This window comes from Pogona vitticeps, chromosome 3, assembly GCF_051106095.1.
Source record: "Pogona vitticeps strain Pit_001003342236 chromosome 3, PviZW2.1, whole genome shotgun sequence".
Lineage (NCBI taxonomy): Eukaryota > Metazoa > Chordata > Lepidosauria > Squamata > Agamidae > Pogona > Pogona vitticeps.
Genome location: NC_135785.1, coordinates 74,049,366 through 74,074,136, shown reverse-complemented (window position 1 = coordinate 74,074,136; position 24,771 = coordinate 74,049,366). Strand labels below are relative to the sequence as shown.

At 39.3% G+C, this 24,771-nt stretch overlaps 1 protein-coding gene across 3 annotated transcripts in view; it reads right to left on the bottom strand.

The window, feature by feature from the left end:
• DOCK1 (dedicator of cytokinesis 1) overlaps nt 1-24,771 on the bottom strand; it is a 489,282-nt gene that overhangs the window by 170,155 nt on the left and 294,356 nt on the right. The gene's annotated exons all lie outside the window — the stretch shown is intronic.

Genomic DNA, 24,771 nt, shown 5'->3' with positions numbered 1-24,771 from the left:
TTTGAAAATACCCAGTTTGGCCCTCACTGTTCTAGAATATAAGACCTTGTCTCTCCAATCCTAGAAAAAAATAAGACCACATAACTACGAAAAATGCTGTCTGGTACTAAACACTGGTAAGAACCTCATTACACCTGAAGAAAATGCAGAGAATACTATGGGTTAGGGGTGGACTGTTCCACATTTTCCCCACGCAGCACATGGTGCTGTGGCTGACACTGCTGAGGTCCTTGATGCTGCTGCCAGTATTGGTATGGGACACAAGTGGTATCTAGGCTTGTGAGAGGGTTATATTCCTGTCTTCATCTCCATGGTGTTTTGCCTTTTGTGTGTCGGTAGTTGTTCAAGATTAGGAGGTTGTCTGCAGGGAGGTACAGTTTGGCCCTGAAAGCCTGGGCGAGGGAAGTATTCTTGTTGAGAGTGGAGTGCGAGCCATTGATCACATATTTTAGTTTTCTCAACTTTAGCTGTAGCTATAGGTATGCTATAATTCCAAACAAAGAATTGGATTATTTATGGAGGTTTTTTTTTGTTGTTTTTTTTTTGGTAGTTCTTTTCTTTTGCCAACATGAATAAGGTTGGGGTATTTTCTTCCTCCCATTTGCTTTCAGTACCCTTCATACAATGTTATCCTGGACCATTTAATATCTTTCTCCCCTTGCTTTCCTAATAATACTGAAAACATATTACGCGTATATTCTCCTTTGAAACGTGGCAGCAATTTTTTTCGCTCAAAAGGAAGATTACTTAAAGCTTCAGGAAGAGTTTTCTCTTTCCTGGCATTAGTGATCTATTTACAGCAATGTCAGCAACACTAGTACTTTCAGACCAACCAAGAAGAACAGATTCTACATCTGTATTACTGTTTTCTATTACACGGCTGGAGAAGGGTAAGAAAGGTTTGTAAGTACATTCTTAGCCATTTCTATAGCTAACGGCAGTGTGTGTGTTTTTTCCCCAGTAGAAATGTATATACCAACAGTGTTGAGTCTTGTTTGAATTTTAGTGTCTAATCGAAAAAAGCAATTGGATCAGAGGATGGCAATCCAAATCTGTTTAGCTGGTTTTTTTCTCTTGAGAAATTGTCTCTCAGACATCATAATTAACATTATTTTATCAATGATGGAGAAAAAAAGGGAGCTTTAGAGGGAAATGATTTGTGGTAGAGACATAAAGTATCAGCCCATTTGTTGTGGTTTTTTTTTAACACACATTGTCTAGAGTCAGCATTGCCTAGAGTCAGACACAACTGGACTAAATGTCAAGGGGAACCTTTACCTTTATGTGACTATAGAATTTAACCAACAGTTAAACTTTTCTTAGGTTTCTCATGACACTATTTGTCGTATTTATCATATTTGCCAGTCTATGAATTCAAGTACACTTCAATCAAGATGGGTGGGGTATAAATGAAATAAATAAATAAAATTAATAAATGAAATGCTGATTAAGGCCCAAGACACAGTATCTCAAGGACCGCATCTCTCTTTAGAAACTCAGTCGAATGTTAAGATCATCAGGAGAGGTCCCACCACCTTCACAGGTGCATTTGTTGGAGACACAGGAGAGGGCCTTCTTTGTTGCTGCTCCCACACTTTGAACTCCCTTCCACAGGAGGCCAGACTGGCGCTATCTTTGCTATCGTCTGAAGGCAGGCAAAGAGCTTTCTCTTCAAGCAAGCTTCTCTGGAGTGACTGGCTGCTTGGGTGAGAGTTTTAAATGGACTGTTGTACTTCAATGCTTTTAATGAGTTTTGATGTTGCTAATTATTTGGGGAGAAGTATGGTATTCGCTTGACCCTTTGTATTTGTATACTCATTACTGTTAGCATTAAATACTTTTTTTAAATTATGTAAGCTGCCTTGGGTCCTTTTTAGGGGAAAAGGAGGAGTAAATATATTTAAATTAATTAATTAATTAATACTTCTCTAACATAATTGTTTGTGTAAGTTAGAGAAGTCCTGCTTCTCTAGCAGACTGGTCTAGAAACTGGCTCTCATGCTGTTCAGGGAGTGATTCCTGTCGAAATGGATCACAATAATTCCATTTCCTTAAGTAAAGGTAAAGGTTCCCCTTGACATTTAGTCCAGTCGTGTCTGACTCCAGGGCGCGGTGGTCATCCCCGTCTCCAAGCCATAGAGTCAGTGTTTGTCCGTAGACAGTTTCCGTGGTCACGAGGCCAGCGTGACTAGACACGGAACGCCATTACCTTCCCACTGAGGTGGCACCTATTTATCTACTTTACCTTTTGTCAACGTGAGCTTTGGGGGAAGAGCTCATATTGACAAAAGGTAAACACACCAGCTTGATGCTCAGTAAATTAACCTTGCCTAGGTTTGTGCTTTTTTCCTTCTAGCAATATCCATGTGCTGGTTATGTCAGACAAGATTACAGCATCTACAGCATATGGTGCTCTAGTCTTGCGAAAACAAGAAAGATTTATTTATATGTATGTGTGTGTCTATGTGTTCTTATACTGTCTTCTTGTTGCTTTTTTACTTGTTTCCTCTTTCCTCCCAATGCAAAAGACAAACATGTATTATGCAATAATTTCAAACATTTTCCAACACAAACTGATCTATTTTCTGCAGAAAAATAATTTACATATTTTGCCCTTTGTGTTTTAAAGCACTACTAAAAATAGAAATCATTGCGGTGATAACCTCAAGACATTTAGAAGTTCTCATATTTAAGAAGTCACGTCAGTTTACAAAGAATAGAAGAAACTTAGACAAAACATCTATTTCAACAAGAACATATACCAGGCTTAAGCCAATGACAGGGCCTAATTTGTTCACAATTATTAAAGTTAAAAAAATTCCTATGGAGGGCAAGAATATAAAAACACTGCATTTCAAAGAAAAAGCCCAAGGCTTTGCCCATGCCTTTAAACATGTAAATGTAGAACCTGAATAGAAAAGCTTGGGAATTGTGAAAGTTGCTTTTTCCACAACCTTAAGAACTTTTCACCAGTTAGAATGAGGATCCACCTGTGCCAGGCATTTCAAAACACAATACCATGAGTACTATGCAAGGCACACTCTCTTTTTATATCTTGAGTGGCAAATAGCATTCCTGTGCAACTACATGGATGGATGCAGGAAGTCCCACTACTGCTGTATCCTGGCTTCTCTTATTTCCTCAGTCTTATGTTCTAGACACACCAGTAGTCTCCAGAGCTTTGATTTGAAAGTACAGTGCTGGTTGTTAGATTCTGAAATGACAAGGGGTTGTGTGTCCTCTTGATGTAGCTTTTTTAAAACATATCCTCTCCTTAGTGTGGTACTATAGAAAGAGAATTATAATATATATCCTGAGGAAATTAGTATTTTCTTTGGTGACCCCATACTATTCATTCATTCCATTAAACTATCTAGTTATAAAGAGTTAGGTCTTGATCAAGCTAATTTACTATGAAAGAGGAGGGCTTCATGTCATCACCTACTTCTAGTAAGCCATAGAAACATTAATTTAAATGACTTAGCAAATTTACCAGGTGTTACATCTTTTAAGTTTTAAACTGACATGTGTTGCCCATTTCTAATAGGAAGAGGAAAGGACCTAAACCTAAAATTCTGATTTTATTGCCACTTCCACTATTGTTATGCAGATTTGTGTTTTTGAACTACAATTCCCAGAAATCCCCAGTCACCAAAAATACAAATCTGCACACATTTAGTACAACCTATAAGGCCACATCTCCAGTACATAGGTGACTCGTGGACTGAGTGACATGGAGCATCCCAAACTTTGGGCAGGTGGTCTCTACTCTGCTTTTGAGCTACCCGTGTTCCAATGTCCTGGTTCTTGCCATTAGGTCCAGCAAAGGCTGCATCTTGATTCTTGTTATGTTATGATTTTAATTTAAGGTGTTATATTTTACCCATCTGATTCAGAGACATTCTGCCTCTGTCTGTTTGAGATCCAGAAACCACACTGGCTACTATGCACTGTGTGGGTTCAAGGGAGCTTTTTCATGACTGCTAGATGGAGTCAGGAAGGTTTTCAGATTTTTCTTCAGCTTGAGAGATTCTCTACTTATCTCACTGCCTGGCCCGCCCATAAAAGTCTCCCAATGAGCCAGGGAAACAGAGTCAGAAATAAAATACAATACTCATGTTCTTATTTTGTCCACATTTTCGTTCTAAAAACGCAGATATTCCTGAGTAAAAAAATCTATATCATTATTCTTTAAAAGAGCACAATAACTTGTGAGCTGTTCTTTGCATTACCAACTACTACTTTTGTAACACAATATTCATATCAGATAAACGGATACAGATTGACATTTATTGTGACAAAATGAATGATGTTTTATGTGCTGCAGATCCTAAATGTGTACAGCAATCACATGACAGAATTCTGTCTGCCCGGAAAAGATAATTCTATATCATCTTTGTACACCTGTCAAATTGTATACTGCATCTATCAATAATAAATCCATGTTAGTACAACAAAAAACTTATAAACCATGATGATTCTATTAGATAAAAAAGAAGAAATTTCATGATATATTCTATATTTTAATTTCATTGCATTTTCTATGTCTTATTGTATTTTCTTTCAAATAAAGTCCAAGAAATGATAAATCAGCCACCTTGTTTGGGCATTAGGAGATTGTAGGACATTGTAATGTTCTGCATGTCTATTGAAGCTTATATCACTTTATTTCACAACTGAGGCATTACATTGTCTTAAATCATAAAGTTGTCTTTCTTTCTGCTCAGTGGCCACTCCTGTGGCTTTGAAAATCCAGTATGCGAAATAATTCTTTATGGCAACTTCTGTAGTTGCAAGCAAAGCAATTTAGAAAACATTTTTATGGGAGCACCTTCTGCCTAGTGCTTGTAACAAAACTGCTTTGCCGTGACAACATTTACAAAATATGCAGTTTAAGTAATACAAATGGGTTATCAAATTACCATGATGTTAACAGCTAGAAAAGTGGTTTCATATCTACACATCCATTATAAACTAGCACAAAACAGGATTATTTACTTGGCATCTATTCATTCCTACTAATCTCCTACAATGTTATTACAACCCAAGACTTAAATCCAATTCACTGAAAACTTGTAATGTAATTTACTAATGTCAAATATACTGTCTATTTAAAAAGAAAAGAAACAGGAAGACTGAAGAAACTTTACAGACACCAAAATATTTATGGAAATAAACTGAAGTCTTCGGCACTGTTATGATAGACATATATTTGTGAAGAATTTATATCTGGCAAATCTAGAAGCTGCCTTTCTGATTTTGGTCTACAACTCTCAACATTTTCTAGTCACCAAATAGAATCTGTACTTAAGAGGCAAGAAGGAATGAGAACTGAAGATGAAGCATGCTACCCTACAATACATTTCTCAAGACATCTATCTGTTAGGGCAAGATTGAGATCTATCTGCCAATAGTACACTGGCTGGCTTAGCTTCCAAAATCAATGGATGGCCATGGGAAATTCAGTGTAGGCTAAGGTGCAAAGGAGAAAAACAATGACAGATTTCTAGATCTTTGTACAAAAGGTGTCAGTGCTAATGCTTCTTAAACCTTGCTCACAATTCTGCCTGGCTTCTCACTGTTGTCCCCCCGGTCCATGCTGCAAACTCCCAATCCTCATTTATGGCCAATCAGAACACAGGTTTTCATGTCACAACTCATGACAGGGATCTTGTTATGGTGAATCTTGTCTCCCCACATTGTAATGTTCTCAAACAGTTGTGTGTAATTTTGCATTCCTAGCTCCTTTGATTTTAATTTAAGCAAAAGTAAAAGACAAAACCAGGATGAAGCTGGAGGGGCCCTTTGAAGCATCAGCCAGAACAGATGTCCTTTCCCTGTTAGATGAGGAAGTGAGTTGAGCTTTTGGCATTATAAGCAACAAGAAACTATCTAAAGAATGTAAGCTGTATTTTAATATGATAGATAATTCTAAAGACCACCTCACCCACCATCCTATCTCCCTCACACAAACTATAAGATAACTGTCCAGTTTCCACGTTTCTAACTTGGGTGTCATCTATTCTCTTGGTTGGTTCAAACTCTTTCTGATGTGATGGTTGGGGTAGTCATACATTAAAGCTACATAAGAGCTTGGAACACATGGGCATGCAGCTTTTTCCTTGCTTTTCTAACCCTCTGTTCATTTTGTTATTTTGTTGCCTATTTCTCTATTTGTTAAAAAATTTTAAATACATTTATTGACTACCTTGTGTTTTGCATCTGTCTTTCCAATCTCGTTTGGCTACGGGCTATAGTTGTTGATCTTAAACCACAACAGATCACATGGAGGACAGAGTACCTAATTCTGCATTTTAAGTGCCTGAAATATGTTTGTTCACTCGAGCTTTCCCTGGACTATGGCCCAGCTACATTATTTTAGTTTTATAATATAATTGCTTTATTTTTATTGTATACTTTTATTCTTATGATATTAACCTGGTACAGCACTGTAGTATTTTTATATTTAGTGGAATATACATTTATAAAACCAAAAAAGTAATTTTTCGGCCCACTATGGTACATAACATATACACTCTATTATATAAAGTGAATTCCCAAAGGACAGAATCAAACCAGGACACTGAAGCATTCAATCTAACTATTTTCATAATAGTTTAGTACACACAAAATTCAGAAACTATGCAATGACAATATGAATAGTCTATTGATTTCCCTTTGACTGAAATACTCTTATCCCCCAGGGAGTAGTCCCACATTCACTTCTTTGAAGTGTGAATAGCTGCTTACAGTGATTGGCAATCAGATTAGTGCATGGGTATTTTCTTTAAAAATAACCATCAGGTACTTAGTAGTTGTATTCTTCCAGCTGTAAGCCACTTATCATAATGGGATTTGTACAGCTTGTAATACACCCTGATAAGTAAGTTAAGATGGCCCCTACAGATGCAAACAGATAGTAATTGAAGGCACTGTACACAAGGTCAAGTAACTCTTTCAGTATAATCTAAGGGCAGAAAACTACAGGAATAGAAATGTGTCAGAATTCTGCTATATATATATTTTCTCTTGAGCAATAGCATAGTGGAGCATGGGCTCACAGAGTGCCAGCATTTTCTGAATAGCAGGAGCAGTAACAAATCAACCACATATCAATTTTTATTTTTAGGTTATTTACTGTATTTATGTTTTTGACTTTATGGATCATGTAACATTGAGTCGATTCAGCAAAAAAAAAAAAAAGATTCAGAAAAAGTAAAGTAAATTGACCAAATTCAACATCACTCTCTCAAGAATTAAGGCTTCTCTGTTTCCCTTCAGCACAGCTACGATCCTCACAGTAACTGAAACAGACACAATTTTTTCTCAAGAACAGTGTGTCCTGGCAAATTATCCCTGCTGTAATTTCCTCATTTGCTAGTACGAACCAATCCAGCTGCTCACATTTTAAAGCTCCCCTTACATGGGGAAGATACAATGGAGACCGTCATGAGATGTGCTTGCTGTTCGAAATGTACCACTTGTATGTATTTTTTTCTTAATATCCCGCCTTTCTCCTAAGAAATGGATATGCTTCATTTTTATTTATTTATTTATTTATTTGCAATACTGTTTTTTAAAACTACATTAGAAGCTGCCTTGTGTCCCAGTCCCAATGCCCCAGGACTGGAACACAAGGCAGCTCCTAATGAGAGTTAAATAAACACCATCCCTAATACAAAATAGTGAAACAAAATTAAAATTAAAACCCTTTACACCATCTCAGTAAAAAAGGCAAGTCATGATTTGTATGACGAATACAAGAAACTCAGCGTACCTATTTCCAAACCACTTGCCCATTGGTGGGGATGTTGGCAAGTCTTTGGGTAGGAGTCCCAAGTACAAGTCATTGGGTTCGGATCCCAGAGAAACAGTGGGAACCTTATTTTTCAGTTGCACTGAGATGATAATGTGATGTGCCTATGATAAATGTTGCCAGGAAAAAAGCATTCTGGTTGTTGTGGGTTTTTTGGGCTCTTTGGCCGTGTTCTGAAGGTTGTTCTTCCTAACGTTTCGCCAGTCTCTGTGGCCGGCATCTTCAGAGGGCACGGCCACGTGAAAAACACACAACAACCATTAGATCCCGGCCATGAAAGCCTTCACGAATACAAAAAAGCATTCTCTTAATAAAAGCAGCAACAGCAAAGAACCTGCCTTAGCCAGCCTGCTAGACAGAGAGAGAAAACGCTGTTGAAGCCCCAGCCTAACTACCCCAGCTGATTATGAAACAAAACAAAACAAAATAATAATAATTATGAAACAATGGGAATAATGTTGAGCAGTTGTATATATTCCTCCTCCCAGCCCCCCTCCTCTTGCCCAGCCCACCCTTGTGCTCAGAGTCATGGCCAATAGTAACAACAACAACAACAACAACAGCAGCAGCAGCAGCAGCAGCAGCAGCAGCAGCAGCAGCAGCAACAACAACAACAACAACAACAACAACAACAACAACAACAACAACAACAACAACAACAACAACAACTGAGACTACCTCCCCTTCCCTCGCCCTCCACTCCTCCACCCTCCTGAAAAACCTCCCTCGTCATTGCTACCTCCTCCTTTGCCATTTGCTGCCATTTGCCTGCTTCTCCTTCAGGTATCCATTAAAAAAATAGGGAGTCCAAAACATGACTCGGGAAGATCGGTCCAAGTCATGAGGAGTCCAAGTCTTTGGGGGAGGGGGGGAAGAGAACTCAAATCGAATCCAAGTAAGAGTCACCAGAGCGATGTACAGTAAGTCAGACTTGAAAGCGAGTCGCACTGCTCAAGTCCCCATCCCTGCCACCTGGCTATCAGCTGTGCGTCTGCTTGACAGGTAAAATGCAGCAAGATGGGACCACCACACACTGTTCTTAAATTTCCAAGGCAATGACTTGCTGCTTTCCAAACAATATGGCAACTTAAGCCTGAAAACAGCTGGCTCAACTTACTCAATAAACATGCTGTTCTAAGTCCCCCTTTTAAATGTTCATAGATCTGTTATCTAAACCAAAACTATAGATTTTATATTTATAAATAACCCAGTGCCTTTAATCACAGGGTGAAAAACAAAACACCGACTTTCCATTTCTTTTGTAGTGAATTGATTTTGCCGCTTGAGAAACAGACATTTTGATTTCAGTCAGAATTATTTTTTGCCTACTAGCAATTTGAAAACCTCTGACAAATGGAAGCAATCTGCTCCACCACTAAGTACAGAGGACCCAGATAAATCTTGCAGTTAAGCACCTGAAATATTTTTGTCAGCAGAGGCCTGCAAATGGTGCTAGGCAAGTGAATACATCTCTGTTTTCTTTCCATGTAAGACAAGATCACAACAACTCAAAAAAACTGTGCTGCAAACCGAAATCCAAAGGGAAGGAAGGTCTGCAGCACGTCAACTCTGTAACATTTCCTAATCTCATTATTCTTCCGTTTTGAAGACCCAATGGTCAGTTTGCTTTAGAAATAGAGAATCGTTCGTTCGTTCCTTTAGTCGTGTCCAACTCTTCGTGACCCCATGGACCCCATGGAGAATATATCTTGCTCTATCTTGTCAACTAGCCAGTATTTTACAGGAGCGGATGACAAAATCATGGTCTGCCCATTAACCAGCAATTATTTAGACTGAGATAGTAATGCTGAAAAGGTCTGGAAATAAATCCCAAAGCATCAATAAAGCAAGATTCTACCCATATGTCACAGGGTTCTGTCCCACATTTCTCAGCTGCTACTTTGACACTATAACCTCTTTCCTGTAGGACCAACATATTTGATACAAAAAATTAGGGCTCCCATCCCTAAACTCTCATCTACTAAATGGATAAATGTGTAAGTACAATTCTGAGCACTTTATACGTAGGAAGCCCTGGCAAGTGTGGTCATCAGTCATAATAATAATTACTATTATCTGTACAAGCTGATTCCCACTGTAATGTCATGGATAGAGAGACCAACTAGGACTCTGGGGAACATGGTTCAAATCTCATGTGAAATGTATTAAGTCCTCAGTCTGTCAGTCTATCTTAGCAATGACCTATGATTACGATACTTCCATTGCATACAAAGACCTTCTTCAGCACCAAGGTTTTCTTCCTTCATTTCAATGGGGAAAGAAACCCAAAATCTTTTTGGACTGTTCACAGAAATAAACCAGGAAGCCTTCACCTGAGAAAACCCAATGGCACATGCTTTCAAAAACTCTGTACAAATACAGACACCAAAAAGTCAAATGTCATGTAACTTAAGCTACTCAGTAATACCTTCTGTGACTTTTACACCCAGTTTTCACACCTTTCAGTTTTGTCAAAATGTCAACCCCTATGTTTCCTGGTGTTATAAGACAATCTTTGCAGCAAGAGAATCTATATTCTAGGAAAGGAGAATAGAGAAAAGTGAAAAGGATGCTTTATGCACATAAAACGGTCATAGCTATTCCTTCGTGCTGTTAGAGAAATGATATTACAGATCATTTTAAAAAATTAAGGAAATAACGAGTCATAAAAAAGTTTACTCAGAGGTAGGTCCCACTTGGTTTTGATGGTGTTACCACAAGATGAGCTAGCATAGGACTGCAACCTAAATGGCCTACTTACTACATGATTCAATCACAGCTGGCTTTAACAAACAATAGATCTACAGATATCATAAAGATAACATTTATGAAAGACAAATACAGTACAGATTTCAAGTACTAACATCAGTGTACATCACGTTATTAGCTGAAATTATGAGAACTTAAAGATATGTTAAAATTAAAAACAAAAAATTTAACTGGCTACATTTATTCCACTTGCTTTTAATCATCCAATGCATTGGCAAACATCCAGTATCACCATTTAGTGTTCTTGGCATTTGTTTTCGGAAGCATGGCATATTAAGCCAACGAGGTTATTGTCATTAATGAGAAATTAAAACATACAAAGATAGACTGATCAAACTCGGATCAAACTGAGAAAATGTCACTGAAATTACTGAGGGTTTTTAAAAGCCACTTCTATTTAGGAAATACTAAACATTATAGGCACAAAAGTTGCAATACTAATGTAATGTTTGCAGGTGTTAAATAGGATAACATTTAGAGGCCAGGAAAGTCTCAGAGTCTACTACAAATTAGGAATATCTCCTGAAATGGGGTTTCATTTATGCTGGATCCTTCTGCCACCAGAATGAACTGCAGTGCAGTGGTTGGCATATAAGTGACATTGATATCTGCTTAATGCAACATATTGATTAAATCATCATTAAAAGAACGTAAAGTAAGAGATCTAAGTGGTGTTTATGAATGAATGCCGTTTAAAGCCTACACAATGGCTTAGACCTTATTATTTAACGGTTTTAAAAATAAAAGTAAGAAAGACATCTCCAGGGACTAGGGTATTCCACAAGTGATGATATTTTTGGATTGATGTATAATGTTTTTTACCAACATTCTGAGAGGAAATACTGACTAGATGGTGTGATTGTGGGTAGATGGTCATTTCTGGGAACAGGATGTAAAACCATTATGAGATGGGGGTATCCTTCCTGTGAAATTGTTGGTGCATAATGATTTGGACTGTCTTTTATCAGTTCTGGTTCCTTTATCAGATACGATCATTTCTAGATTAGGTCACTTGGCCTTTGGTGGTACAAGTCCCACTAAACTCCCCAATGAGCTAGTTTAATCCATTGGATCTGGGGCTTTCCTACAGAGCAACTTGTGCTGCTGATACAGTCCAGTTGTCCAAAAACAGGTCATCTAATTTGCACATGATTCAAATCACGCAGTCCAATTTTTATATTGTACAAATAAGCACAATATGTGAATTAATGCAGATTTTTCATATGTAATTAATCACATTTTTTACCAATATATTTTATCTTTTCAACAGAGTGTTGCTAGTTCAAACCCATGCTCCATCACAAGGCCTGTTTGGTGTCCTCAGGCAACACCTCAGGCAAAGTGGCTTGTTTGGGGCATCAAATGGGGAGTGGGGAACCATATAAAGCAGCTATGTACATTGATGGTTCATATAAATATAGATTGACAGTTTGCCATGCACATAGTCTTCTAGTGATATGCTCATGAGATGGCTCTTGGTTTGCCATCAGTTTTTACTGATGGCCAACACAAAAGCAAATAAGCAATCCTTTTGCATTTGTGAGAGTACCATGGGAACCCTTCATTAGGTGACACGCTAACACCTGATCTCTTGGGGGGGAGATAAGGGGAAAGTGAGCACAAGCTGCATAAATCACAAGAAAAAAGCAAGATGTTATTTCCTTCAAAGATGAAAATTGATCATTGTGTTGTAACAAGAAAATATTCTGTCTTACTTGCTTATTTGACTTTACACTCATGCATGCTTACTACATGTATATCTATTCACAAATACACACACACATGCACGCATACACAGAACCCGACAAAGATTAAGGGTCATCAGATTTGGGTTAACTGTCTAATTATTCTAAGTTAACGTTCTTTACTATGTGTAAAGTTTTGATCACTCCTAATCTTGGTCACATTGCCAACCACCAATATTCAGTGAGGGAGTGTCACACCTCCCCTTTGAAGATATGTCTGGCACTGACATAGCAACCTTTCAGTCACAATTGAAAACTGTTTGTTTATGCACACTTTAAAAAAGTGTGCATAAGCACACAAAAAAAGGTTTAAATCGGGCAATTTAGTTTGTCTCATTTGTTGCTTCTCAATTGTTTTGACCTATTTTATTTTATTCTTACATAATGATTGGTAACTACATTTGAAGTTCACGATTCTGCTGCTTACAAGGATGAAGCAAAATTAACATATAATTTTAATTAATAAAGGAACATATATGACTGGCATAGCTGTTCCCATGTCCTCAAGCCTTTTAGGTTGAGGCAGAGAATCTTTACGTAGCCTTACAACTTCCCCTAGGGCTTCCAGATCTCATGGCATCAGCTGAAGTCTCTGGATAACCAACACTAGAGGAAGATAAAGTTTCATTGCTATGTGAGAGATATAAAAATCTGGACACCTATCTCCACCCACTCCCATTTGGTGCCAGGGCTCACTAAGTTAACATAAATGAATTTGCACATCCGTTGGCCTTGTTTCCTTCCCATCTTTGTTTGCCATGTATTTGTGGCATCAGAAGGACTCACTTGTGTGGTATCATAGGGTCCTCTCTGGTGATATCAGAAGGATGACCTCCTCAGTCTCAGGCTTTGGCCCAGAAATCTCAGGGATTTGAATCTGCTTCTGACCTGAATACCCTAACTTCCACCAGTTCCACCAAGCATGGCTACCGTTAGTGGTGTGGGACTGTAGTCCAAAGCATCTGGATGGCAAAAGATCCTTCATACCTTTGGTAAGAGGCAGTGGGTGGAATTGGCTGTGGCAAGCTAAGGAAAGCTTAAGTAAGGCTTGTTCTACTTGCCACAGCTAACAGAGGCTAATTAACAAGCTGCCAGGATGCAGGTACTGTAGGTGTCCAGGCACTTTGTTAACTAACTAGAGCAAGCTGCCCAAACCTTAAGCACATATAATCCAACCAGTATTTCTCCTGTTGTGCCTCAACACAAAAGGCAGTGGTTCCACAGAGGCCCGTACAAAGTCCAAATACAAGTTGATGCTAGTGATAGAAGTGAAATAACATGTTAGAGAAGTGTTGTAAGCATTCTGCATAAGGCCATGGTACTGAGCTTAGGATCTTTATGCCAAAGGAAGGTGGTAGTGCCCCACACAAGTGGCCAATGGCATGTAGAACAGAGGGAGTGCTGGTGTCATGTAGTGGACAGAGTGTCAGACTAGGACTCCGGAGATATAAATTCAAATCCCAGCTCAGGCATGGAAACTCACTGGGGGCAGTACTGGTAGAACCCATCCTTAAATATCTCACATACCTCAGAATCCCTACTAGGGTTGCCATATGGTGGAACTGACTTGACACCACTTAATGCACACAAATATAAGAACAGTACCTAAATGTAAGAAAAATTACATACTCATGGATTGACAATGCAACAAATACCATTCAAAACACATTTTCTTTGTGTTTTCTTGACATATTCAAAGCATTCTTTATTAGTACTTCATAAACAGATACAGTATTCTATTTCCTGGGCTCTTTACATTTCCTCATTTCAAAATCAGCTGTCTAGACATTAAGAATATGTTGCTAACCCCTCCCCATGTTTTCAACACAAATTGTTTGCATTTCCTTCTGATGATATAAATAACTCACATAAAAGCCACTGGTTTATATTCTGTGAGAAAAACTAAATACACTTGGGTTTTTTAAAGCCACATCATTCAATAGTTACAAGTTTCAACATTTCTTCCTCTGCTAAACAGTGACATGTGTCCAGTTTTAAGGACATTGTTAATCAATTGTTAAAGGGCCTTAAATTTTGTTTCTCTTGAGTGCCCGATCTTCTGTTAATTGCAGTTTTAGTCTACAGCTAAACACCCTACATCTTAAATTGTAAAAATTGCTTTCTTAATAGTTCATTTTTAAAGTGGATGGATCATATGGGAATTTATAATGATGAGTGCTACCTGATTTCATGCTGTTTTAATGTCTTGTCAGGGATCAAATAACTAATAAGCTGTGCTGCTTGGAATGGGAAAATACTGTGGGATGAATAACAGGTTCCAATAAATGTTTGATAGGCAGCTATATTGTGTTTATCCCCTTGTATCAGTGGTGCCATATTCTAGTCCTGCAAATATGGGAAGCCTTCTTTGACAATTATGCAAATTACAAAGTCTTATTTGCATATTATGTAAAGCTGCATATTACATTAACTAAAAGTTACACAAATTGCAATATATTGTTATCTACCAATATATTTCAATTTTGACATAATTTACATTGTAGCCACTGAATTGAGACAGTCAGTTATACATTAAAGGTTAAAGTACTGAACCTGGAGCAGGGATACCCAAGTTCAAATTCTTGCTTAACCAGCAAAGCTAAATTAGGGTCTTTAAGTCAATCGGTGCCTCTCAAACCAACCTCCCTGAGGGTTTATTTTCATGGTAAAATGGGAGAAGCAAGCCATATAAAGCAATGGTGTGTATTGCTGGGGCATATCTTTTTTTAAAAAATTTTGCCATCACTCAACAAAAAAGTCCTCGAGATCCACAAAAGCACCACAAGAATGCCCCGCATATGACTCATCATTATGTGGTTGCAGGAGGGAATGCATAGGAAAGGGAGGACAAACTGAACAAATGACTGGAAAGCATAAGAGCTCTACCTGTGCAACATGAATGACACCATCATCAGTTGTAGATTATAGGCAATAGCCAGCACTTTAAATGGGGAAGGAGAGGCCCCGCCTGGCCAGAATCCTATTAGCGATTGTGAAAAGTAATTGCTTCATGGGCTGAGTGTTCCGTGACTGCTCCAGCAATCTCCAGCTTGCAGGTATGCCAGCCAGAGATGGGGCCATGAAAAACAACAGGGTGTAATGAATAGTGCCTTGCACAAGTGACATGAAAAGACAACTCTGTATGTGACAAGATGTTGCATGCACAATATAAATAAACAGGACTGTGGTGCTGGAAATAATCTTCAGTCTCTTACAGAATGTTCATTGAATGCCTCAACTATTCTGCTATTGTAGATCATGGTGGACAACAAGATTTTTTTGATCTACAACTCCTATCAGCAGGAGCTGGCACAGTGAGGGACTATGGGCCACCAATGCCCACCTCTACTGTGCACTACTGTGCTGGACTAAATGGACTAATTATCTAACTCACAACAAGGAACCTTCCTACCTGCAAGTTCTCTAAATTGTTATATGGAGTTATTCCTCAGTATGATTTGCTTCTTAGGCAATGAGAACATCTTTGACTAGGGGTGAAAAACAGTTTAGACATGTGCTTAAAATACAGACTAAAGCTCAAACTGCTTGACCACTGAGGAAAAGTGAGGGGCATACCAACAACTGAGAAAACACATTAAGAACCAGTCTGGAGAGACTGGGAAAAAGAAAAGAGGAAAAAAAGAGAGAGCTGGTTTTCTCTAGCTTTGCCCATCCAATTGTATCACATTACTTCATTTGATCCACATGTACTTCATTTCTGGAAAGAGGGAATCTGGTTTATATTTACAGTTCTATGCAGGATACCATGTGATAAACTCAATTGTTAGTGTTATGAAAAGACTGTTGTTTGTGTACCACTCTTGTGCATGTTAGCATTCTGAAAAGCAAACTTATAAGTCACTGAAAAGCAAACTTATAAGTCACTCGCTGAATGACTTGCAGCTACTATCTTGTCCAGCAGAAAATGACACGGCTTTTGTGAATGTCCGGCCATTTGAAAAAAATGTTCCCCTTGGATGGAGTGCTCAGTATTATTTTGGCAATGAAGGAGAAGCATCCCCTCTCCTCCTTAGTTTTACTCCTAAGGTGATAGTTTTTCCATGCAAAACTGCATTTTTAAAGACTACAGATTTATTTCAGCACAAATTTTCATGGATTATCATCCACTTTCTTAGACACGTGGTGCTTAATAGTTAAGGCACAGGTTGATATACACAGAGCATGTGGTATAGAGGTGGGAACCAGGTGAGATGAGGAAAAGAGGGTGATAATTACATTGGTGAGCTTTTGATTGGCCTGATCCAGCAGGGCTCTTCTTAGGTTTTTATGAGACCTAACCAGTGCCGAATAGAGGGTAAACTAGTTCCTCGCGGGGTTTGGAGACTATATTTCTGTATACATTGTACACTGAAGTCCCTGAATATAGCCCTCTTAGCTCTCTCACACACATATACAAATCTTCATTTAGAGTTCTTTTCTCCAAAACAATTAACTTCAGTTCTGTAACATAGTACCTTGGGGAAGTCAAAATGCTCTCAAATTGACTTCTGTAAATCCTCAGTGTAAAATCTCATAGTGAAATAAATCTGCTAGTTTTTAAGGTGTCAGAATAATTTTGTTTAGTTTTGCAATACATGCTGAAACAGAGTAACACAGATATTTCTTCAAAAATGCTTCATGCAAAGGTTTTAAATAACGTTTCATTTATAAGAATGCATTCTCTCCTGAACCCATGGGAGCTCTTTATGATCTTTATCCCATTTTATATTATTCCCCAGAGTTGCTTCACTGGATTTTCTACAAAACCTGCATTTTGCTCTCCATATATTGCTATTTACTGGGATCTTCAGTAGCACAAACATCTCCTTAGTCTGACAATACGTGATGGGGACTATGGCACTTAGCTTCTGTGCCAGACAATCTACCTCGCATAATCCCCAACTAACAGTTTCTGTCACAGACCAAATCACTTAGGTTTCTAAATTGTTTTGCTTTACCCTCCATGAATGTCAAGTACAAGAGCAGGCTGCCAGTATTACTGTTTGAACATGAAACATTCCTCATGCTTTTAAGAGTACTATCTTACAGGCTGATCCTCCCACAAGATTGTACCACTTAAGTTTTCACACGGGAAATCTTTATTTTTAAAATGCCTCTGCAATAACACTGTGTCCCACATGACAATTACTACTATAGAAAGAAAACGTACCCACAAGCTTTTTCTAAATTGGTAGATTTGAGTACCTATTTTATGCATTTGAAAGACTTTTAAACAAGCAACTGATGTTGTTTAGTCTTGTGGACCACCTCAGATGATAACTGTTTCAATCCAGTTGATAGAAAAAGTAATCACAAAGGTTAAAATGATGACAAAACTAGAGTTTTATCGGGAGCATGTGTTTCCACAGTGTTGTATCTATCTTTTTAAACTGCAGTTCTATGCTTCATTATGAACCTGCTTATAGACCTCAACCCAAGTTCTCCACTTTCCAAGTTTTAGGAGCAACATGTACAGCATGCTGATAAAAGATGGCAGTGTTAGTATGCTAGTCCACAACATACTCATAAATATGCTAGCCGGAACAGTTCCAAAACTAGATACCTTGCATTATTTTAAAAGTACTCCAAAATATTGGTTTTTTCCTTTTCCATTTTGGGATGGTATTTATGATCAGCTGGTTTGCAGTAAAGGAAAATAAATGCAGAATAATTAGTTATGAAAATGTTAAAAAATCACAGCACTATCACGTTCAGCAGAACTTTAACATATCTATCTAAGGTCTTGCAAAAAAAAAAAAAAGCAAAGAAGATACATTTCCAAATCTTGTTTCCGCTGGCTATCAGAAACACCAATGATTAGAAGTCTTTTTTATATCCTTAATCAGCCAATTTCTCTACTGGAGTCACTCAATAATGACACACTTCAGTGTTTTTGACAGCAAAATCACTTCAACTGAAATGAAAAGAGAACTGTAATGAGCTGTCCAGTTCAAATGCCATAAGCACCAACTTAAAGTCAATACTACTTCAGAATCACAAAATGAGCTTGTTTCAGTTCTTGCTTGGTTTTAGAGTCTCTCCAGTAGGCCTAAAAACATGAAGTAAAAAAAAATCATGAGGCACTGAAGCTCTATTTCTGGTTTATTAACAACCAACCAATACAGAAAACTTATTACTCAAGAGAATGGGAATGCTTGTTCAGAGATTTCCAAACTGTCTTTTAAATCAGACGAGTCCTACGCTTTGTAGATTCTTCTATAATGATTACCTGTCCCTCAGTCTGAATTGCAACATCAACTGAATAAATAAAGAAGGCAATTAAGAATCTAGCTACCAAGAAAGAATCTGGTATTAACAGACCCATCACATTATTTTAGCAGTCTGCAGGCTGTTACCTGTGCCTGGATGATCTGGTATACTTACTACTCTTGAGTTGCAGAGATGATGGAAAAACACAGTTTTTCAGAAGAAATTTACAATGGATCCACTAGAATCAGAAAGACTACTAATCTAGAAGCATCATGGTTTTGACAGGATGAGACAGATGAGATCCTATTTTTAAAGCTAAAGTGAGCGGACTGTATGTTGGTATCTCACATTTTCATTAAGCACTTATTAGCAGTAGTATTAGTAGCTGCAAAATCAACAGAATTTGGGCATCTGGAAAAAATTTTAAGCAGTCTGATCACACATAACATAATCTAAAGCAAGTTTAAACCCATTTTTAATGGATAAATTGAATTCTCCACTAGGGTGTCATTATTTGGGCTACTGTTTTCTGAATATAACTTTCTGGTTCAAACTATGTTTTTCTGTCATGTCAACTCACAAACTGCAGGTGACATAAGCTTAATGTAAAAAGCAGAAATTCTTCCTAAATTACTCGAAGAGCAACATTACTAGGAATGAGTATTAGCTTGAATGCAGAGGAGCACATATAGTACACACTAAATCACCCAAAGGGCAGAAATGCATCACTAAAAGAATATGATAGATAATAATTTCCACGTACAAATATGAATTAAGGCACAATTACAATAATGCAAATAGAAGTTCAATGCATCTGCCCGCACTGAAGTGAGTCTCAGTGTTGAGATGTTTAGGCTAATGTCCAGGTTCGAACTTTAGATAGGCAACTCCGGGGTCTCTACTCCTTTTTCCTGTAATACACTAGCTTTAAACCAGACTTGGACTAGACACACATCTAAAGGCAACACACTATTTATAAGAGGGGGGAAAACTGACCTCGTTCTTAGGAATTAGCAGCTAAGTCATAGGCTGTTGGGTAGCTATTTTTGAACATTGAGCTTAATACTCAGAATGCCATGATGATGCAATCTGCATAGTCTGACAGAGGCACACAAATGAATTATAGCATTATGAGAACAATGTGAGTCCTAGAATATAATACTCTGGATTAGAATTGACATAACATATGGGAACTGAGCTGTCTCTTGCTAACAAAATGTTTTCAGCTCTAAATAATCAAGCCTCAAACATCCCTGAAGATAAAATAAGCACTCACTCATTACCACTTTGTCCATGGAAATCAAATAGGAATTGTTTTTATGCAACATAGTACAGTTATCTCCAGGTCAGTGACATGTTTAAAAAATAACAAGCATATGCCCAATTACCTTAAAATGAATTTTGACTAAGCAGCAGCAAATTCAGTGGCAGGAGTCGGGCATAGCTCACAGTGGAGCAGGAGGCAGTATTGTGCCTGTGTGCTAGAAGCTACTCAGCCTTGAGTTACAATAATAATAATAATAATAATAATAATAATAATAATAATAATAATAATAATAATAATAATAATAATAATAATAATAATGATGATGATGATGATGATGATGATGATGATGATGATGATGATGATGATGATGATGTGACCCCTTACCACCAAAAGAAGAGCTAGGAAACAAATTTATGTAACAAGTTACTTTTGGAAGATGTTACATTCTGCAGTAATGAGCTGGAATTGTTATTCGTTTGCCTGTAACAGCCATAGCCATAATGCACTCCTTTTCAACAGAATGAGAACAAGTGTCTGCCTGTTATCTGCTAGCAGAGACAGGAGTGGTGGTGGAGGCAAGTTGGCTCGATCAAGATGCAGGGAAGAAGGACCATACGTGTTATTGATTTTGTAATGTTATGTCCCACTGCCTTTCTTTGGAGGAAGATGGGAACCAAGGAGAAAGAAAAGCAGTAGTGGAGAGAGGTCAAAGATTGCAAATGTATTCATTCCCTCTATCTCTCTCTCATCTCTCTTCTCCAGTCCTGGACTGGCTTATGTCATGCTCCAGAGGCCCATAATTCCACCTCAACCCATCCATACTCTCTCCTGAAACAGACATATCTCCTCCTCCCCTCCCAAATGCTTGTGTTAAATCCCTTCTGAGTGACTGCTGCAGGGCTGGGCAGAACTGTGAGAATGGCAAAGCAACAAGAACTGCAGAGGCTAAGTATGAGAACAATAAAATAAATACTTGTGAAATGGACGGATTTGCTTTTGGCATTCAGGAGGTGGAAAGGAGAGGGAATGGCAACAGAGCTCTCTCTCTCTCTCTCTCTCTCTCTCTCTCTCTCACACACACACACACACACACACACACACACACACACAGAGCCTCAATTAGGCTATGTGCCTTTGTGCTCCTGCTGCAGTGGGTATCAGAGGGAACTCCCAGAGAATGCATGCCTCAGATGGAACCCTGGAAGCACCTCTGTTACAGAGGTTTGATACTATTCAAGAAATCCCTTCTTGCAATGGTAGAATGGTTCTTTCTCTAGCATACTCCAACATGGAGCTATAACCTGGCAGCTGTATTAAGACTCAAGGTGAAAATGGAGAGCTGGAGGTAGCGAATTCCCCAAAACTGTCCTTCTTCCTCTCATGCTCACTGCTTACCAAGGCAGTCAGGTGATGGTTCAATAAAAATAAAGATACTGTATTGCCACCAGCTTTTTTAACTCCTTCCTCTCTGCCCCTTAATAGTGTTGCCATAGGATGGGGTGAGCAGGGCAGCACTTTTCCTCCTCCCAGCCTGGGCTGTGGAAAGATTAGTTAGTTAGGCATCCTTCAGTCTCGAAAGACTATGGTAACGTGCTCTGTATGGAGGACTTGGAACACCGTCTAGTGTGGCTGAGGAGGCCAATTCGAGAGTGACAATCCCTTCCACACTGAAGACAAATCCAATCTGTCCCCTGTCTAGCTCCCTGGTTTTGCTGCTTTTGTGACTTCCTCTTTGCCTCAGCCTGCTGGGCAAGGGTCTCTTCAAATTGGGAGAGGCCGTGCCTGCCTCCAGGCTGAACGCTCAGATGTCAAGGTTCCCCATCTGTTGAGGTCTATTCCTAAGGCCTTCAGATCTCGCTTGCAGATGTCCTTGTATCGCAGCTGTGGTCTCCCTCTGGGGCGATTTCCCTGCACTAATTCTCCATACAGGAGATCCTTTGGAATCCGACCATCAGCCATTCTCATGACGTGCCCAAGCCAACGTAGACGTTGCTGATTCAGTATTCATGCTGAAAATTCCAGCTCGTTCTAGGATTACTCTGTTTGGAACTTTGTCCTGCAGGTGATACAAAAAATCTGTCAGAGGCAACGCATATGGAACGTGTTCAGCTTCCTCTCCTGCCGTGCACAAAGGGTCCAGGACTCACTGCAGTACAGGAGTGTGCTTAGGACACAGGCTCTATAGACCTGGATCTTTGTATGTGTCGTCAGCTTCTTATTGAGCCATACTCTCTTTGTGAGTCTAGAGAACATGGTGGCTGCTTTGCCAATGTGTTTATCCAGCTCGACATCCAGAGAGAGGGTGTCAGAGATGGTTGAGCCAAGGTACACAAAGTCATGAACAACCTCCAATTCTTGTGTAGAGATGGTAATAGAAGGAGGTGAGTCCATGCCCTGGCCCATGACTTGTGTTTTCTTCAGGCTGATTGTTAGTCCAAAGTCTTGGCAGGCCTTGCTGAAACGATTCATGAGTTGTTGGAGGTCTTCAGCAGAGTGGGCAACAATGGCTGCATCATCTGCGAAGAGGAAGTCCCGCATGCATTTCAGTTGGACTTTGGTCTTCGCTCTCAATCTAGAGAGATTGAAGAGCTTTCCGTCTGATCTAGTCCGGAGATAGACACCCTCAGTTGCAGTTCCAAAGGCATGCTTCAGCATGACAGCAAAAAAGATCCCAAAAAGTGTTGGTGCGAGGACACAGCCCTGTTTCACTCCGCTTCGGATGTCAAAGGGGTCTGATGTTGAGCCGTCAAAAACTGCAGTGCCTTTCATTCCCTCATGGAAAGATCTGATGATGTTAAGGAGACGAGGTGGACATCCAATCTTGGGAAGTATTTTAAATAGGCCATCCCTGCTAACGAGATCAAATGCTTTTGTAAGGTCTATGAAGGCCACTAAGAGTGGCTGTTGTTGTTCCCTGCATTTCTCCTGCAGCTGTCAGAGGGAGAATATCATGTCAGTGGTGGATCTATTAGCTCGAAAACCACACTGTGATTCTGGATAGACTCTGTCTGCAAGCACCTGGAGCCTCTTCAGCACAACAAGGGCAAGCAGCTTCCCTACAACGCTAAAAAGAGAGATACCACAGTAGTTATTGCAGTCGCCCCTGTCTCCTTTGTTCTTGTACAATGTGACGATGTTTGCATCCTTCATGTCCTGTGGTACTCCACCTTCCCTCCAGCAGAGACAAAAGACTTCATACAGTTCGGTGGTGATGATCTCCTTACAGCATTTCAGCACTTCAGCAGGGATGAAATCCTTTCCAGGTGCCTTGCTGGAGGTGAGGGTGTCCAAGGCCGCTTTTATTTCTGCTATGGTTGGTTCGCTGTCCAGCTCTTCCAAGACAGGCAGGCGCTCAATGTTATTTAATGCTTCTTCGGTTACTACATTCTCTCTGGAATATAGCTCAGAGTAGTGCTGTACCCAGCGTTCCATCTGCTGTGCTTGGTCCTGGATGAGCACACCTGTAGCAGACTTCAAGGGAGCAGATTTCTTCTGTATAGGACCTAAGGCCTGCTTGATACCATCATACATTCCTTTGATGTTACCTGTGTTTGCTGCTAACTGTATATGAGAGCAGAGCTGGAGCCAATAGTCGTTGGAGCATCTCCTGGCAGCCTGTTGGACTTGGCTGCGAGCAGCTCGAAGAGCTTGCAAGTTGTACTCACTAGGACAGGCTTTGTATGCTGCTAGAGCTCTTCTCTTAACCTCGATGGCTGGCATTAACTCCCCTGAATGGGCTTCGAACCAGTCAGCCATCTTTTGGGTCTTCTTGCCAAAGGTGGACAAGGCGGTGTTATAGGCAGTGTTCTTGAACTGTTCCCATCGTTCAGGTGCATTTGCATTAGCCGGACCTGGAAGGGCTTCCTCAAGTGCTTGGGCAAATTCCTTCACTTTTCTTTGATCGCGAGTCTTGCTGATGTCAATACGTGGTCTTCCTTCCTTATTCGTGTGATATACTCTCTTTGTACGCAGTTTTACTGTACTACACACCAGGGAGTGATCTGTGGAAAGATGGCTTCTGCACATTAAAAGGAACAGCAGTGCAGAAGCAGTGGTATATTAATTTCTTCTTTTCTCTCCAGCTACTTTTGCTGGCACTGCCCCGTCTTTGAACAAACATGCAAAACCAGACTGAATCACGGTATCTGTGCAGAGTGCTGCCAAGGGGAAGGAAGGAAGGAGCTGCTGTTCATCTCTCAAAGCAGAGCAACACCTCAATGGCTCTTTCTCATACAATCTGGCACTTACAGGTTCAAAATCATAGCCAATGATTTGAAGTGAAATCATTGATGAAAAAAGCAAAAATGATAAGTAATGCCAGATACTGAGTTGCTGGTGCTCAAGGAGAAAGCAAGTGAAAATTCTTCTTTCCATTTTTAAAATTCTCTCATTCAGGTTAATTTATTAAACTTTACTGAAATATTATTACACTATTAAGATTGGGAGTGCAAGACAGTGATTGCTTTGAAACACTGCATCACATTACTAAGGTGCTGCATAGCTTCCTCCAGTATGGCTGTTTACTCCCTACCCCAATTTCTCTGGAATCTGGAAATGCACCAATACTGTTACAGATCCAGGGACGGAGCAGATCAGAATGTCTCCTAAACAATACAGGATAGGGCAGCCAAACTATATTTATTCTGGTGCATAGTAAGTTGGGGAGGCTTCTGCACATCCCTATTTGCCATGTATTCTCTGGTGGCTACGTTGTAACAATGATGGCAACATGTCAATAATAAAATGATGGCTGGGGAGAAGGGAAAGAACAATCTGCAAAAGAGAAGTAGTAGGTAAGAAACGAATTCCTGTTATGAAGAAACATTCCAAGCTCTAAGCAAGAAATGGTTCAGTGGCATTCTTGCTTTTGATTTAACAAAGTAATCAACAGGAATGGGAAGGATTTAAGTGGGAACTTTTTCACTTCCTAAGAAAAGCCCTGCGGACACCCATGTGTCATTCTG